The sequence below is a fragment of the Rhipicephalus sanguineus genome, chromosome 1 (genome assembly GCF_013339695.2).
Source record: "Rhipicephalus sanguineus isolate Rsan-2018 chromosome 1, BIME_Rsan_1.4, whole genome shotgun sequence".
Taxonomy (NCBI): Eukaryota; Metazoa; Arthropoda; class Arachnida; order Ixodida; family Ixodidae; genus Rhipicephalus; species Rhipicephalus sanguineus.
In genome coordinates, this window is record NC_051176.1 from 55,639,820 (window position 1) to 55,653,604 (window position 13,785).

Below are 13,785 nucleotides of genomic sequence, written 5' to 3' on the forward strand. Positions count from 1 at the left end.
CTCAAAACGTCATGGTACACACTCTGGTTTTTCGCCACTTGATATTTCTCACGAGGTATATAATGCTTTCGCCTTAAAAAGTTACACAACGATTTAGCCGGCTGGTGTTTGTCGCAAGATGAAGAAAAGGAGTGCGCAAACTTAAGCAAGTCAGCCTCATACGATGTCAAGGGTTGCGAGCTCGCTTTCTACATAGAACATTTGCATTTGACTAGGTACCTATTCATTTTATTATTATTATTATTATTATTTATTATTATTATTATTATTATTATTATTATTATTATTATTATTATTATTATTATTATTATTATTATTATTTTGTTGCAGGGATAGGAAACTCAATGCTCGTTTTACATACAGCATTTTTATAGGCGCATATCTTGTCCTGAAATCGAATCCACAGTCTGCACTTTGTAACGTTACCGCAAATAAGTGATGTCTGTTTTTCATTTGTCTTCCCTATCAAAATCAGTGAGCGAAGTGCTCGTTTGGTGCTTCGACAGAAATTAAAATAGGGTGTTCTCAAATGCTTTCTTTCGGTGTAATCTGAATAAAAGTCAATGCCATGCATACTCACTGATCAGTGCGAGACAACGGAAGGCACAAAGGAAATAAAGACACAGGACGTGAGCTCGCCCTGTGTCCTTCGTCTTGTGTATCTTCCGTTGTCTTGCGCTGATAATTAAGCATGCATCCTTTCCGACTCGCCTATAGCTTTCTTTCTCCGTGAATGCCATGTTTGGGCGCAATGTATCGCGGAGTACATATAAAGATAGTGGACTAGAGTTAGCGTGGATGCCACTTGGATCTGTTAACTATAATTGCTATTTTCTTTCACACGTAGAATTCTGGCCGCGGCGGCCGCATTTTCGATGGAGGTGAAAATGTTTGAGGTCCGTGTATTTAGATTTGGGTGCACGTTAAAAAGAACCCCAGGTGGTCAAAATTTCCAGAGCCCTCCACTACGATATCGTGGTTTTGGGACGTTAAAAGCCCCAACTGTTATATCTTTGACACGTAAATAATTGACGACAACTGATAGAGAGAAATATATTTTGTCCTCGGTTCCCCCGAGCCATAAAGCCTGAAGGATATGAAATTGACTTTCTCCATTTGTGCATTTTTGGACGGTGAAGTACACCCTATTGCGGTACAAGAACACGAGGAAGCTCACAATATCGGACGGGATGTTGCGTGTTTTAACAGCCACTAAATTTCCTTCAGTTGAAAATACACACTTCGAGCTTACGGATGGGACCGCGGATGAGACCCACTGTGACGTGCCGTTGTGGCCGTCGGAATCTATGGGTTCCGAGGCGGCGTAAGAAAGACGACCGAACACAGTGGAGACCAGGAAGGGACTGCCAGACCCTTTTCTTTATTCCTCGAAGCTGCACGAGCGCGCGCGAGCTCGGCGTCGATCTTCTTCGTTTTCTTCGTGCGAAAGCGCGAGACACAAACCGAGCGTCGTCTGCTATCGCTCGTGACATGCCCGGGTTTTGAAAGTAGTCGTCCCGACGTAATACATCACGTAACACAAAAACAGAATATTGGTGAAACTTAACTAAACTAACATAAACAGTCCGGTTTTTAAATATTTACAAAAGTCAGTCAAAGTCTTTCCACTTTCACGCACTCAAAAGTATACACAAACACTAACGATTATTACACTTCGCGGCCCACATGTACGCTCTAGTCCGAAGCATGAGGTTGCTCCATATGAGCAATGGGGCTCAGATAGGGTCTCAGTTTTTCTACGTGCACTATGTCACTTCCCATGTTGTCTGCGAGTTCGATCTCGTAATTCACGGGAGACAGTCTGTTCAGTACCTTGTGAGGACCAGTGTACGATGTTGTGGATTTCACACCGGATGGTGGAGCCTTGAGGAGCACCAGTTGCCCTCTTTCAAACACGACGTTCTTGTGGTGCTTGTAGAAGTGCTCCTTCTGTTTTTCTTGAGCCAGTCGGATGTGCGCGGCCGCGAGCTCCCTGGTTTTTGCAGTCGTTCGCGCACGACCGCGAAATAGGCAGATTCTTCTTTGAGCTCTTCAAGCTCTCGGCGGCTGTATACAACATCTAACGGCAGCACCGGATCCCTACCGCACACCAAGAAGAATGGAGTTTGGCGAACCGTGTCTTGGTACCCCGTGTTGTAACAGAATACAACATATGGGAGAACATCGGCCCACTTTTCTCCCCCGGCGGTAGTCAAGGCAACCATCTGCTTGATTGTCTTATTGGCCCTTTCGCACAAGCCGTTTGCTGCGGGGTGATATGCAGTGGTGGCAGCATGTCTGATGCCCCGATGCTTGAAGTAGGCTTCAGTGGAGCGCGCCATCATTTGAGTACCGCGGTCTGTGATAATCGTGGCTGGGCATCCGTGCTTCAAGATGAGCCGTCGCTCAACAAACTTCTGGACGGTTGCAGCTTCTATGTTCCTGAGTGGTTTTGCCTCAACGAACTTTGTGAGGTAATCAATGGCTACGATGATGTACTTGTAACCTCTTGAAGTCTTGAAGGGTCCTATTATGTCCATCCCAACTGTGTGGAAGGGGCTGTGGACTTCTATCGGCTGAAGTAGACCGTAAGGCACCGATGTGGACATCTTCATCCTCTGACAAAGGTCACAGTGACGCACGTACCGTCTGACATCCGCATAGAGCTTCGGCCAGTAATACTTGCACCTTAAGGCATCGAATGTTCGCCTGATGCCCATGTGGCCACCGTATCGGCCTTCATGCATTTCCCGAAGTGCCTCAGCTTGCCGCTGGGAAGGAATGCAGAGGAGAAATCGATTGCAGACCGGGCCTTGGTCTCTTTTATACAACACTTAATTGTACGTAACGAACTTCTTTTGGGCCCGTTTTTGTTGTTTCTTTGTGCCCAGCGCACCTCTAAGTAGATCCAAGACTTTAGCGCAAAATGCGTCCTGACGCTGTTCCTCACCCATGTTGTCACAGGATCGCAGTGAGGGATATGACACTGCAAGAATTTGGCCTGTGTCAGCAACATTAGGGGGGTTCCTGGAAAGACAATCCGGTGCGCTGTGCAGGATTCCTGACTTATAGATGACGTCAAAATCAAACTCCTGCAAAATCAGCGACCAACGAAGAAGACGTTGGTTTCCTTCCTTGTAGCGTAAAACCCAGCAAAGCGCGTGGTGGTCGCTGACAACTTGAAATTTTCGGCCTATCAGGTATGGTCGCAGCTCTTCTAATGCCCATTTAACTGCGAGAGCTTCGAGTTCCGTCGAAGAATAATTCAGCTCTGCGCCTTTGAGCGACCTACTCAAGTATAGTACAGGACGGTAGCGGCGCTCTTCATCCTCTTGCAGCAGCAGACCTCCCAAGCCGAGCCGAGAGGCGTCTGTGTGCACTTGGACACCAAATTCTGGCTTCTCAGAGAACAGCTTGAGGACAGGCGGCTGACACAAAGTGCGCTTTAATGTCTCAAAGGCAACTCGTTGATCCTCTTCCCAAGAATAAGTAGAATTCTTTTTTAGGAGTGATCGAAGAGGTGCGGCGATAACGCTGTAATTCGGGATGAACTTCCTGAAGCACGATGTAAGCCCGATGAATGACTGTAGTTCCTGGACGTTTCGAGGAGGCCGGAACATCTGAACAGCTGCCAGTTTCGATGGGTCAGGAGATACACCATCTTTTGTAACAACATGCCCAAGATAATTGATGGCAGTACAAAAGAAGAAACACTTCTGTGGCTTGAACTTTAAGGCTGCTTTTTCGAACCTTGCAAAGATGTTTTCAAGGTGCGAAACGTGTTCTTCAAACGTCCGACTGAAGACTACACAGTCATTCATATAGACAAGGGCATTGTCGTATTTAATACCGTCAATGATTGTATCCACGGCTCGCTGACAAGTAAATGGGGCACCTTTAAGGCCAAATGGCATCCGAAGGAATTCGTAAAGACCCCACGGCGTAACGAAGGCAGTCTTCTGTATGTCATCTGGATGCATGGCGATCTGATAAAATCCAGACACCAAGTCCATAACAGAGAAGTACTTGCTTCCGGTGAGTGCCTGCAGCGCATCTTCAATCCTTGGAAAAGGGTAAACGATGTCCTCAGTGACTGCGTTGAGACGTCGATAATCGACGCACATGCGCGTCGACTCGTCTTTCTTTGCTACAAGGACCAGTGGTGACGCCCAAGGACTCCGAGAAGGTCGCACTATATTGGCATCAATGAGGTCCTTGATCATACTCTTGACGAGATCCCGCTGTGCTGGGGACAATCTGCGAGGACGTTGCGATATTGGCTTTGCGTTTCCAGTTGGAATGCAATGTCGTTCAACTGTGCAGGAGCCTACATCCGTACTTGACTGCGCAAAGCAAGCAGAATGTTGCGCCAACAAGTCCTTGACGACCTGCAGCTCACTGGAAGATAACGCTGTTCCAATGTTAAAGCTAACGTCGCTGATTGAGATTGAACGATGCTGCGGGTCGATGACTGTATGAGCTGATGATGCATCAAGGTCTTTAGGAGAAGGCAGGCATGAAACTTGGAGGATCTGTTGGCAGTCGTCTGGAGAGAGCTCAATATCCTCAATTCCGCTTGCTTCTTCTATGAGGCCAATTGTCATCTGACGTGGAAGAACGACGGCTTGAGATGAACAGTTCGTCATCAAGACCTTGACTGAATTTTCTGATGCTTCTGCAACCATGGGCTCCACAATTACTGAACAGCGGTCGTACAAGAGCTTTGTCCCTGTGATGACCATTACATGATCTTTGTCTTCAGCTGTACGATGCCAGGTCACGGGAACGAACTTCCGAGATAAAGCTGGCAGTGCTTGCTCCCTAACCAGGTAGACCTTGCGTAGCCTTCGAGGAACAGACACAGCGAAGCTCTCCGAGCCCCAGTCGATGACGGCTCTTGAGGCCCGTAAGAAGTCGTCGCCTAGAAGGACTCCTTCGTGAGGTAACCGGGGAACAACGACAAAGTCATGCTGCAGTGTTTGGTCATCCACTGTTACCGTAGCCCTGACTTGACCCAAATTTTGCAGCTGATGGCCGCTAGCTCCTACCAAACGTAGGGACGAAGGCCTTATGCTGAGTTTGAGTTTGTCAACTAGTGGTGCCCTAATCAAACTTTTGACAGCTCCAGAGTCCAAGATGCCTTTAAGTGTTTGTCCGTTGATGGTGACAGGAACGGAAAAAGTACCCGCTTCTGAGGCACACGACACCTGCTCAATTACTGGCGACTGCTCGCGGGTATTGGCGTCACCAGCTGTCCGTTTCCCCGCTGTATTGGACTGGAAGATTCAAATTCTTCCTGCCACTTCAAAAATTCTGCAGTTAGCGGTAGACGGCACTGCGTGACAAAATGACCACTTCTGGAGCAGTTCAAGCACAGTTTACGAATTCTCGGGGCGTTTCCTTGGGATCTTTCAAAAACACGCGTCCCGGAATGCGTCGAATGCCGCAACGGAGACGGCTTCCCATTTGTGTCATCTTTTTTAGGCGCATTTTTTTGTGCTGCTTGATCATCTGAGGAACCGCTCGACTCTATACTATCCGTGTGCTGACGATTGCGCAGAAGCTTTCGAGGCGAACGCTTCGAGTCAACGCGGCGTTGGGCGGACTGCGTTCCGGACGGACCCTCGCATTCTTGCGCAACCACAGTCTGAACACTTTCCTCAGAATTTCTGATCTGGTCAAAGCGCAGAAAGGAACTTATCATGTCGTCTAGCTCCCTAAAAGTCTTGTCGAAGAAATGTTTCTTTGCTTTAGGTGATAACGTAGCCATGATGGCTTGACACTTCTCTTGTTGTATTACAGGATAATTGCATTGCTCCATGAGGTCCAACTTGCGGTATGCAAAGTCTGTACAGGACTCTCCGGCGCGTTGCGTTGCTCCGAACATTCGCTGCTTAGCCGTTACATCGCAGTCCATGTTATAACGTCGGCGGAACGCTGCTTTCATATCCGCCCAAGTAGTGATATCAGCCACCTTTGTGTGGTGACGCATCCATGTAAAGTCTTTAGCTGGGAGCCTCGAAATAATGAACGGTATGGCGACCTCGTCAGGAACGCTGAAGGTTCTGAACCAATAGTCGACTTGGTGAAACCAGGCGTTAAGATCTTCCCCGAGATGCGGTAAGGAACTCGCCGCGAAACTTGAAAGTCGGTCGCGTGCGTCTTCACCGTTAGACATGCATATGGTATTATCGCTTCTGGCTTTGTTGTGTTGATTCCGCGAACGGCGCTTAAAATTCATCAACGCATTGCTCTCCTCTGCACTCGTGCATGATGCGGCGTCAGAATCCTCATGCGTTCTCGACTCCAAGCGCTCGATGCGTTCTACAAGTGGAGCGAGTAAGTTGCAAAAGAAGTTGTGACTTGCCTGCAGCTGCGGGTCAAGAGGTGGCTTTGGTGCGTCGCCGTCTTTAGCGGCGTCCTGGTTCTTCAAAAGCATGGTTTTGAGTCCCTCCAATTCGCGCCGGAGCTGATCCACCTCAGTCTTCAGGGCACCGGCTTCGGACACAGCTGACCTGTAGGCTTCCACCCGGGCGGCGTCATCCAGCTGTTCGAACACGTCGATGGAACACGGGGCGGTCGCCATCTTGGGTTCACGGAGCCGACGCTGTCCTGAAGTCAGTGGTTCAGCCAAAGGAGCGCGTATAGAGCGACGTCCCCACATAAAAAATATGGACGTCTTCTTAGCTCACCCCGAGCCGTTGGGCGCCAAATGTGACGTGCCGTTGTGGCCGTCGGAATCTATGGGTTCCGAGGCGGCGTAAGAAAGACGACCGAACACAATGGGGACCAGGAAGGGACTGCCAGACCCTTTTCTTTATTCCTCGAAGCTGCACGAGCGCGCGCGAGCTCGGCGTCGATCTTCTTCGTTTTCTTCGCGCGAAAGCGCGAGACACAAACCGAGCGTCGTCTGCTATCGCTCGTGACACCCACGCATACCTTTCGCAAGCTGTGCCACTGGGGGACACTTATAGACTGCGGGTTCTTTGACTAGTTCAATGAATCCAGGTTATGTTCCAGCTGAGGATCGAAGAGCCACGCTTAAAATTGAGCCGACAGGTCACGGACATGCTGCTCTGCACTGAAGAATATAGTGAGCGCGGTTGCTTGACAATCGGAGGCGTCATGCTGTTCAGCATTGTCCCAAACATCGGTGCGAATTGCCTTCCGGGAATTTGTCTCCTTATATTGGAGGTTTTTGTACCTGGAATCGAGAAAAGATTCCCGCTGACGTGCGAACAACGAACTGTGAGGGGTGTCCCTGTCCATGGAGAATCATCGAGATATTCTATCCTAACGATTTTTTTTTTTGAAAATTTTCACTAGAAGACTGATTAGCCGGGCCAGTCGGATCGCAGCAGCAAATGGGTCCCTAGTCTGAGGGCTCCATCCTCTGTAAATTTACAAGCAAAAATAACAAACGAAATCTTCTACTACAACTAGGCGGCACAGATGCGTGCAGGGCTCAACATTCTGGGTGTGCGCGGTGCTGCTATGCATGCGAGCGTATTACTAATTCTTCTCTCTCTTCCTTTCTCTCCCCCTCCCCCCGTGTAGGTTAGCAAACAGGGGGATTAACCTCCCTCATGCCTTTCTCTCTCTCCATTAGGAGAAGCCAAGTTTCACCGCAGCTTGGTATATAGCAATTATAAATCTTGTTACTCACCAGCAAACGACGAAATTGCCGTTTCGGTGCCCATATGGAACCTTGCTTACAAAATACTGAATGAAAAAGGCCGTCGCTTAAACTTTTTATATGCTCTTGAATATTTCACCAAGTGACTCCGTATATATGGAGTGAAGAATTGGCACCCATTCTGGCAATATATATATATATATATATATATATATATATATATATATATATATATAAAAGTTGATGCGCTTTCATAAACAACTGCTTACCTATTTTGTCGACGTTTCGACGGGAGCCCCGTCTTCTTCAAGACATAACATAATATTTACAGCGTGTGTGCGTCCTCTTATACCATGTAAAGAGTAGAGGGGAAAGGACGGACAGGAAGGGGACTGTAACGGGTAGCGTACTTACGTTAACATTTTTCGGTAACGTGGGGTGTCACGTTACTCGTTACTTTTTATTCATATTATCTCGGGAGTACTACTACACGAAACTCCTTTGTCTCGTAGGCGCCACAATACCAGAGCTGTCCTTTCGTTGTAGCGACGGGGCCTGCCAGGCGTTGACAATTTTACCGAAGACGACAGCTTTGAAATAGAATTGTTGCTTACATTCTTCGAGTTGTGGTTGTCAGCAATTTGTCCCTGCAATAATATAAGGCTGTTTATCAGTTCCGCTATCAAAATAACATTTGATTCAATCTGCTTCTAATTGCGGTCATACGTTTCTGGTTGTTCAATTCCTGAACGAGCGAGGCTGACCTTGAACGCCTTCGCATAAACACTCGCAAGGTTCGCAGCAATTATATAGGTTCCTTTTTTTCTGTCTTTATAATAATAGGTCAAGATGCCGACCGCGTATGCTACAGCTGCCTCCGTTGCGGGGATTCCACTTCCGGCCACCGTGGTGAACGGTTGTGGGCGAAATGGGCTACGTGGGAGCGGCCCACGCGGGCCGCGGTAACAGGTCTTTTGCTTCAGCCGACCAGCTAGGACTACCAAGTTATATTGCCTCAACTTCCAACAGGTCAGGTCGTCAACAATACCATCTTCCTTCATGCGGATTTACGAGCGCGGCCATACCGCGTCGAACATTTTCGCGACGCATTGGATCATCTCGGTGCGCTCCCCAACGTTATCGCTTTGGGGGCGTATCAAATGAACGACGTTTGGGCTGTGACATTTAAGAACTCGGGAGCAATGAAGAAAATGTTGGAAGCAGGTGACATTCAAGTCGAGGACCACCGGTGCATTATGGTGAACCCGAACGACCGTGGAATACGTATGAAGCTACACTGGCTTCTTTACGGAGTCAGCGAGGAAGACATTTGTGCCGCCTTGGCGCCATACGGAAATGTTACTGAAGTAACGAGGGAAAGGTGGCGCGTACGCGGAATCATAGACAGAGCGTCAACGACCCGACTGGTGGCCTTACAACTGAAGGCCGGCATCACCGTCGACGATATTCCTCACCAGCTAGGTGCGGGGAGTGAACTCGCGCTTGTTGTTGTAACGAACCGGCCACCGTTATGCTTCAGAAGGGAGAACGTTTGGGCGTGTTGGTTACTCATCGTTCATCAGCAACCATAGCGCAATAAAGAACACAGGACAAGGAAGTGACCAGGACAAGCGCTAGTCACTTTCTTGTCCTGGTCCCTTCCTTGTCCCGTGTTCTTTATTGCGCTATGGTTGCTGATGAACACCGTTAGGCCTCCGTTGCAACAGCACCGGGCACATTCGGCGTGACTGCTGTGTACCCCGTTGTTTGCAGTGCAGGCGCTTCGGCCACACTGACGAGGAATGCGTAATGACCTACGCCAGCATCACGTGTAAATCAAGAAACGACACCGAGGCAGAGCTTATCATGGATGAAGCTGACGCTGAGGAAGCCGCTAGCAATGGGTACAACCACGCAGACCCGAAAAAGACCGTTGAACTTCGGAAGTCGCCTGGACAGATGCATGGAAGGGTGTCTTTGCTGAAAGCGACAGCGCGTCACGAATAAGCCAAGACCCTTCCAAAGGCGAGACCCAGAAAACAGCAAAAGCCACAATCGAGAAGGAAGCACTGACTCCGAAACTGTCAGCGGAAGAAAGCGCGATGGAAGTGACTGCCGGTTCTGCCAAGAGACCGTTCGAAGAAGCCGGCGACGAAACCCGCAAGGTTGCAGCAGGAAACGGAGACGAACCCCGCCCCCCAAGGCGGTCACTACCAGACGTCTGCGCTTTCTACCTAAGCCAACCATCCCTCCAGATCGAAAAAAGGAGGGTACGATGCCCTCGTAACAGCGAGGGACCGCTTCTACTTGCTTCAGTGTAGCCTCGAATGGGCACTTCGCGGCATCCACAATGGCATCATGTTACGTGCGTACGCAGCGACAGCCGAACCTCTGGAAACTGCTGAATAAACCAAATCATGGCCATAGCAGCACCGCATCGACAGTGCCCCGAACAATGCTCCCAAGGTAAGCTCCATGCGGTCCGCCTGATCAAGCTTTACCATGTCTTTGAACCTTAAGAAGCCCCTTCGTGTAAGTACTCTAAATGTTCGCGGTTTCGCAAGCGGGCGACGCCAACACCAAGTAAGCAGAATTTTCCAAGAAAATGACTTAGATATTGTTGCTCCGCAAGAAACGAAGGTGGAGGGCCAGGAGCAGACGGACCGCATGGTGCAGCCATTTAGATCGTTCTATAATGTATGTGTTTGTCATGGTGTTGGCACTTCAGGAGGCTGCGCGCTGTTTATTCGAAACGGCATTGGTATCGTGGAAGAACAAGTTACTGTATGTTCAGCTGGTCGTTTTATCGTACTTGATTTTTCTTTCTCTGGTTTCAAGTGGCGTGTATTGTGTGTGTATGGCCCTAATGATGAAGGTAACCACAAAGTCTTTTTTGAACAACTGGAAGAATTCTTAAAATGCGAGCGATATGTAATTATGATGGGTGGTTTTAAGTGTGTTTGTAGGCCAGAAGACTGCGCAAAAAGGCAGCAGCGTAAAGGTGGTAGCGCACAGCTACTAGCTGAACTTGTGAACCAATACGAATTGGAAGATGTCGGTTATCTGTTTTCGACAGGAAGAACACCAGCCTACACGCGCTATCAAGGTGAAAGTCATGCTCGCTTAGATCGAGCTTACATCCCATTACATTTTGTACCGCTATGCCAAAGTTACGATGTTAAACACGTGTCATTTTCTGATCATAGCCTTATCATGTTTAATTTAGGAGAAAGAAGGCAGGAATCAAAATTTAATTGGGAACTGTGGAAATTTAATGCAAAACTTCTTCACAATGAAGGCTTTGTGAGCGATATAACAGAAATGATTAATTCTTTCAGTCCAGGGCCGGCGGAAGACCTTATTAGATCCTGGGAAATGTTTAAAACTGATGTTAAGATGAAAGCGATAGAAAGGACATCTGCGATAATACGGGAAGAAAAACAGGAAGAAAAATTGGGGGACGCCTAAGCTTCGCCTTTAAGAGTTGAACGCGTTAGCGATATTCTGTTCCTAGTGCGCAGTTCGAACACTACGAGTGTTTAACAGAATGCGCGCAATAAGGTGTGTGCCTTATGTAATGGGTAGCATGCTTTAAACCAGGAGCAATTATGCGCGAGAAACTTTTTCGAAGTTGCGATGCACCCACTACGTGGTCCTGAGGGAATACGCGCAGTAATGTGTGTGCCTGATGTAATGGGTGGCTCTCTTTAAACCACGAAGTCGTTATGATATTGACATGGTGTGACGCCCGATGGCAATGTACGCTTGTACCACGCAATATTACTGCGATATTACATCTCGTACTGTGACACCTGTATACAGGACGGGTATTTTTGGGAAGCATGAAAGTTACTTTCAGTGCAGCTCCAAGCACAGGCGTGGCTGTGTGGTAGAACACCTGCTTGCCACGCAGACGGCCTGGGTTCAATTCTCACTCGGACACAACATTTTTATTATTTATTTTATTTGCAGCTTTTTCCATTTTTCGCTCACGGACAAGATGATGATTTTTCGCTCACAACCAACGGCCCCGACGCCGACGGCGGAATTTCTGCGATACGAGCTCTTTAACGCTATCGCGTTAAAATGAATTAAAGTGCCAACTAGAATTCCTCACGAGTATACAGAGCGTGAGAATTCAGGATTTCTTATGAAGCAGATTAAATAAATCAAAACTAAACTTGAACTTATCGATGAAGAACGATACAAAGGAGTTATGATACGAGCCCGAGCGGAACGATTATGGAACGGGGAAACGCCTACAAAACGGGCACTGAGTGATGAAAAAAGATACGCGAGAAGCGATGACGTACAAGAAATAATATATCAAAATCAAACAACTTCTGAGCCTTCCTTGATAGAGCGAGCGTTCGTTGATCATTATCGCGAACTACTGGAAAACAAGAAAAAGCTAATCGAAGGCTTTGACAGCGACTTTCGCAAATTTATGCCAATCTTGGAAGATGACGTCAAAGCGAACCTCGAATTTCCAATTACGGTGCGAGAAATAGAAGAAGCAATTGATGCGCTTAGTGTAGGAAAAGCCCGCGGGCTTGACGGTTTTTCAAATATGAGCTAAGCGAACTATTGCAAAAAGTTTTCAAGGAAATGTATGCAACAGAGCGAATGCCACCGCCTTTCAGAACAGCCCATATTGTATTAATTCCAAAGTGCGAAGACTCGGTTAAACTGTTGTCAGTAAAATCTTATAGACCAATAAGCCTTACGAACTGTGACTACAAAATATTTATGAAAGTGTTAGCGAAAAGGCTACAACATGTCATCACGCGACTAGCAGGGCCACATCAAACATGTGGAATGAGGGGTCGGACAATCTTCACAAACACACATGCAGCTCGTTCGGTGCTGGAGTGCTGTGATGCTCTCTCGAGTCGGGTCGCAATGCTGCAACTTGACTTGGAGAAAGCGTTTGACAATGTCTCCCACGAGATTCTCTTTTCCATATTAGAATATGTAAATGTAGGCAAGGTTATATTAGAGGGAGTAAAGATGGCATATTCAGAGTGTACCACGCGTATTATAGTAAACAAACATTTAAGTGAAACAATCCAAGTTCTCTCCAGTATCCGTCAAGGATGTCCGCTTTCATCATTGCTCTTTGACGTTTATATAGAACCCTTCTGCTTAAGCATGATTAGTAAACAGAATATTCGTGGATTTAAGCTTGACACAATGGAAATAAAAGTGCTTACATATGCCGACGACATTGCTGTTTTTTGTCACGACCAGGAAAGCATAAAGGAAGTAGTTAAATTGACGGAAGCTTATTGCAAGGTAACTGGTTGTAAAATAGACTGGGATAAAACCGTAGGCTTCTGGCACGGCGAGTGGCACGAAAATCCAGAAAAATTCGCCGCTGTACAATGGACAGCAATGCCTTGGACATACTTAGGTGTACCGCTTCAATGTTACGATGGCACAGACCAACTTTGGAAAGTAGAAACAGAAAGAGTGAAGGATAAGATACAAGGATGGCAGGGCAGAAATCTGTCTGTGTTTGCTCGCGCAACTATAGTATACTTGCAATGTATTTTTAATCGGAAAGCTGTGGTATGTGATGCAATTTTTGTTCATGTAACGTGGTAACGTACAAAAGATTCACAGACTTTTCGCGACGTTTATATGGGGAAGCACTTGCGAAAGAACTCGTCGAACTAACTTGTTTTTATCTGTGATAAAGGGTGGACTGAGTTTGTCACACCTTTTTTTAAAACAAATTGTGTCACGTTTTATGTTCTTAAGGGATCAGAGCGACTCGTTTCTCCCCACAGTAATACAAGCTCGACTACAAAAAACACTACCGCAATTCATTGTATCAACCAGCAAGACGACAATACAAGGTGTCAGTGGTTATTGGCGTGAAGTTGTTGTTGCCTTTCGCATACTAAGTGTTCGTTTTTCTATGGAATACTTGAGTACCGTAAGAAGGAAGCAACTATACAGAGATTTATTGGACAACATGTTACCTGTGCCTTTGTAAAGAATCATATACTCTGGAGGCTGTGGAAACGATGTACTAAGAAGGATTAAAAGAATGCCACTTAGACCACACGTTAAATCATTTCTCCTCAAACTTCACACTAACACTCTCCCTGTTAAGACGCGGCTACAAGACAAAGGAATTCCTG